We start from the raw sequence: 6,000 nt of genomic DNA on the forward strand, positions 1-6,000 counted from the left end.
TTACTATGTGCTCCTAAGTGCTTTGCATATATTATATTATTTAATGGGTAAAGTAGGTATATTCTTGCTCAATTTTATTAAAGAGGAGCTATGGCTTAGGGAGGCTTAGTAACTTGCACAAAGACACTCAGCTAGCAAATATTGGAGCAGGATTCCCTTCTCTGCTGTCAGACTCTGCTAGACCTGGGCTGGCCCAGTGTGACTTCCAGAGCTTAGCACTCAGGCAACATTGGGCTTTAGGGCAGAACAGTGGTTTCTGAGCTCATGGCTCTCCCCGCTCTGACTGCCAAGTTCAGAGGCTTATCTTTCTCAGAACAAGAGGCACACTCACTTGCCAACTGCTGGCAGTCTTTTAGGCTACTTGCAGAGAAGCCTCATTGCTTCTTTCCAATGTGAGCTTGATGCTGAGACCCTGTGCTGAACAGTCTCGAGTGACCTCTGAGGACTGTTCAGGCTGTGTCCTGGAAATGGCCTTGCAGTAACCAAAGGTGTCCTCATTCACCTCTCTACCCAAGGCTGGCCCCTCAGGCACAGGCTACCCACCCTTTCTGCGGCAGCCCATGCTTACTAAGAAGGTTTTACCATTCCAAACACTTTACATATATTCCTCATCTGCTCCTCATATCAGTTCTGAGAGTTAGGTACTGTTAATATCCCCATTTCACAGATGAGAAAATGGAGGCATAGTTTAAAGGGCAAGCTCAAGGTCACACAACTAGTGAGCAGCAGCCAGGAATTCCAACCCAGGTGTCAGACTTTGGAGGCAGATTTTTACAGATGTGAATTCCAGTTCCTCAACTCCCTACAGATGGTCCTTGGGAAGGTTACTGAACTTTGCTAAACCTCAGCTCTGCTATCTATAAATAGGGATAATACCTACCTTACCAGATTGTTGAAAGATAATGAGGTATTTTCCAAACCTCATTCATCATAACTTTTGCTATACTATTAGCATCTTCACATATGTTGTGTGTGTGTGATATTTTGGTTTTTATTTGGTCTGTTTAGTTTTTTTTTAATTTTTTAATGCATTTTTTAATTGTGAACTTTAAAATACATACATAACAGTGATAACTTTCAAAGTACAATTTAATAAGCAGAGAGCAAATTTCAAAGACTATCATGGGTCACAGTTCCACAACTTCAGCTGTTTGCATTATCGTAAAATATACATACAGAAAGGTCTTAACTTTTGATGTACAGCTCAATAAGGAGTTATATAGGGAATTTCAAAAATTGTCATGGGTTACAGTTCACAGTTTCAGTTCTTTCCTTATTATGCAATATAAGGTATATACAGAAAGGTGAAGACTTTCAAAGCACAATTCAATGAATAGCTATTGAGCAAATTTCAAAGGATGTTATAGGTTAGAGTTCCACCGTGTCATTTACTTCTTCCAGCTATTCCAACACCCCAGCATCTAAATATATATATAAAGTTTCAGTATTCATAGACCTTTGTTAAATCTTACCTTGTTTGTTGCTACCCCTTCCTCTCATCTAATCTCTTTCTCCATCTTCAGGGGTGTCTAGGCAGTGAGCACCCTAATTTGTACATATTGAAAGGGGGTATCGACAGTATGGGGAAGGGAGCTGCATCTGATTATTGTTCTTAAAGAGGCTGTTGCCTCTGGGTTTTAGAACTTGTCTGGCATAGGAACACTCTGGTGGATTTAAGTTTCTGAGATACAAAATTAAGCGAGTGAGTATTTTATAGAATCTCAGGTAGGGACCTAGGTATTTGGGGACTACTTTTGGTAAGGGCTTGGCATACTGTGGCCATTTGGGCGGTCTAGCTGGTATAGCTCACTTCTTAAACTTAAAATTTTTCAAGGAAATTTTATATCATTTTATAAATGGAAAATCTGTACCATTTGCTCAATTCCCAAGGAGTAATGAGAATGAACAAGACCCTGTTGCCTGAGAAAAAGGTAGACCTGAGACGTGGTCTCCTATTGTTAACAAAGGAAAATAAGCAAGTGGTAAAAGGTCATTCAAATCAGGCATCAAAGGAGGACTCTTTACCAGATGTAATCAGAAGGAGTCAGAATAGTTTTCTCACTATGTGATGCAATTTGGTTTCTGCCTTGCCCATGATCCTCCTAAATCACTTCCCCTACCACCTGAAGCCATTTCCTGTATCAGCTCCACACTTAGGAAACACTGAGATCATGCACGGAAAACTTTTAGCTCAATGACTGGCACAAGGTTAGGATGCTGCAATGTAGCTTTTGTTATCTTCTCTAATACTTCACTTCCTTTTCCCACAGGGATTAAATGACTAGCCTAAGCCCATAGTTATTTGGTGGAGGCCTATGACTACAATACATGTCTTGTGTCCCCGTGTGGGTAAGAGCATGGACTCCAGAACCTAGCTTTGCTAGTTTAGAGCTGTGTGGCCTTGGGCAGGTAACTCATCTTCTCTATGACTCAGTTTTCTCATCAGCAACATGGTGACACAATACTTAGTTTATAACATAAGATTAAATGCGTTAATACATGTAGAGCATTCAGAACAGTATCTGGCACGTGGTCAACCCTATATATGTATTAGCTAATAATGTTCTTTCTTTTGCACCATGCTGGGTATGAGGGTATCTTTCCTCCCAAAAAAGTAGTCATTAAAGTTATAGTTATATTAACTTTTCATGAACAAAATGAATTCTGGACTTTATATAATTTGGGGTCTCAGTTACAAGTTAACTCTGTGATATTACATGTAGTTCAACTGTGTATGACCAGAACACAGCTGGCACCACATGCTACTCACCTGTTCCAGTTCAACACCCACACTGGTCTCTGGTTTGTGCTTGGATGTTGTGAAAATGTCAAATTGCTATAAAAATGTCTAAATGCTAATTATTGGTTTCTGTACTTATCTTGAGGCTGGGAACAAACCCACAGACCACACTTTGTATGATATAGAGCACTGTGTTGAAAGGATGCATTGCATAATCTTAAGAGAAACAATATTTGGTGGCAGAAAATGATTCAGGGTCTGATCAACAGAGTTTCAATTTCTTAAAAAAAAAGCACTGTCTTCTCAGACACTTGCATCTAAAGTGCTGAATGAATTCTTCAGAGGAGCACTCAAGTCACGAAGTTGATGTCACAAAGTTTATAAGGAAAAGAAAAGTGGGGCAGACTTGGTCGTTTCCTCTCCTCTGCAAGCCAGAGCCATCTGTTTGTATCCATAGACTTGTGCAGTAATTGTTCACACTCAAGGAGAGCTCCATGAAGTTGGGACCATGTAGTCTGTATTTTTAACTGCAACACCTAGCACAGTGATGACCATACAGAGACACTCGATAAACGTTTGTTAAGCAAGCAGATTCCAAGATACTTAGCTTTCTTACATCTCTGTTGTAACACTGTGAAGGGTAGTTGTTAGGGAAAGAAGGAACAGGATAGCAGTATGGGAAATGTGTGCATTTTTCCTTTTTCTTGTTATTACCTTCCTGGGTTATGATCTCTTGAAAAGCAAACAAAAAAATTAAGGTGTATTGTTTCCATTGAAAGCCATTCAGAACTCCACTCTTGTGGAGAAGGACATTTAGATAAGGAATTCTCATGATCCAGATGAGTATTTTTAGACTGCCAGGTCCCCTTTCCTTCTTTTCATTCTATTTTTTTCTCCATCACAGGGGCCATGCATTAGTTATCTTAATATACCTGTGGCCTTGCAAAGGGCCTGATACACACCTGAGGACCACGACATAGTGTCTTTAGCATATCTGCCAAAGAAAGGCTGCATGAACTAGAGCAGAGTTTCTCAAATTTAATGTTACAGATGAATCACCTGGGGATCTTGTTAAAACGCAGATTTTGATTCAGTCACTTTGGGGTGGGCTCCCAGGTGATGCCAATGCTTCTGGTCTATTGGCCACATTTTGAGTAGCAAGGAACCAAGGGGAATGAAAGACACCTGAACTTCTGTCTATTTAACTACTTGTTAGCAAATGAAGTAAACGATGTGGTTAATATAATTTAGGAATGGTTTTTAGTGATCTATAGAAAGGTGCTAGCTGTTGGAGGCACAATAAAGGACCTTATTTAGGAAAGGAAAATAATTCATGTGGGCCACATGTCATTCCACAAATTCTGGGAACTCACATTGTCTTAGAACAGGAACATGACACCACAACAATCAATCATCTTTTAAAGCTCTGTACTCAGTATCAGATACTCTGCTGAAAACAAACAAACAAACAAACAAAAAAATGCAGTGAAGCAGACATAGGAGACATTCTTTTGTGTCTTCTGGAAATATATTTTATCTCTCCTTAAAATAAAATGTATTGAATACTTGCTATTTATTTCCATTATGATGCTTTGTAAAATTTAAATTAACCCATCTCTTTCCTTCCAAGTTTCTTTGCTATATAAATCAACAATATGGAATGTAAGAACATAGCTTTGGAACTTACACTTGGGTAATGGTCCTGATTGACCCATTTTAGACTATGTGACGTTAGGCATAATACATAACTTCTTTGAGCCATAGTTTCTACATGAATGAGATTAATGAGATTAACACTAGAACTATGTAGAATTTTTATTACGATAAACCAAGAACGTACCTGGGCCATGGTAGGATCACTGAAATAATTTTGTTCCCCCAAAACATTGCCAACTTAGGCTGTAACTCACCTATGCTAACAGGGGTTAAAATGAGGCACACTCTATAATCCAACTGTACCCTGATTTGAACCTAGATGTTCTCTAGGTTCTCCTCTTTGTTCTTTCTCTAGTGTCATTTGTGTACATGTCTCTTCCACTAGACTATAAGCTTCTTTGAGAAGTGTCTTATTCATCTTGCTACCCTACACGTTGCCAAATGTAGTGTCTTAGACATAGAAGGCTCTCAGTGCATATTCATTTAAACAAATGCTTGGAAGACCACTCTAAGAGATTAAAATAATTTAGGTGTGTACCTCAATCTCAACTTTCATGTCACTTTTCATATTCCAAAATAAGCCTCCAACATACCGTAAGTTTAATTAACTTGATCACTGTATCTTCTCTTGTGATTCTAAAAGGCAGAATGGATTTCGGAGATCAGAAATCAAGTTGTAGTCACCAACATTCATTATACCTGGATTGCTTGTCAGAGAACATTCATGTAGGGCTGCTTCTCTTTTTAAGGAACAATCATGTTCCTAGCTATAGAAGTATTGTGGGTTTTGGACTGACAATTGTGAATAACCAAAACAATTAGAAAAGAAGCTCCAATTAGGATTGGAATAACATAGCTGAAAAATGGTTGGGAAATAGCAGGTGGACAAGTTGTAGCCTGAACCTCCACTCTTCTTTGTTAAGGCAGTCTAGGGAAGCTTTGAAACACAATTGCACTAGAAATGCAATCAGAGTGAGAATTAAGCTCATTAGCCAGGAGTAAAACAAGATTGGGTGGAGACTGTGCTGGTTAATTTCATGTGTCTACTTGGTTAGGCTATGGTGTCCAGCTCTTTGGTCAAGCAAGCACAAGCCTGATTGTTGTTGGGAAGGTATTTCATAGACGGATTAGCATCAATAGTCAGTTGATTGCCCTCAGCAATCAGTTGGAGGTCTTAAGGCAGAACTGAGGATTTCAGAAGTCAGAAAGAATTTCTGCCTCTTCTTCAGCCAGTCAACTTCTCCTGGGGAATGTGACTTCACCTTCCTCAGAGTTTCCAACCTGTAGCCTGCTCTACGGAATTTGAATTTGTCAATCCCCATGGTCACGTGAGTCAATTCCTTTACTGAATCTCTCTCTCTATATATATATATCTGTATATACAGATATATATATATATATTCTGTCTGTTCTGTTTCTCTGGACACCCCTGACCAACACAGAGGCCTTGGTGGCAGTCTACTTTGGCGGTTAGGCAAGCAGGACAACAGAACCAACACATGCAGTTGAAGGTGTGAAGGTATTTTAAAACTAAATGATAAGGACAGGCTAGGGACAACCTTCAGAGGCATGAGGTGTCCCAACATTAAGGAGATGCTGTGTTA

This window comes from Choloepus didactylus, chromosome 7, assembly GCF_015220235.1.
Source record: "Choloepus didactylus isolate mChoDid1 chromosome 7, mChoDid1.pri, whole genome shotgun sequence".
In the NCBI taxonomy this organism is placed as follows: domain Eukaryota; kingdom Metazoa; phylum Chordata; class Mammalia; order Pilosa; family Megalonychidae; genus Choloepus; species Choloepus didactylus.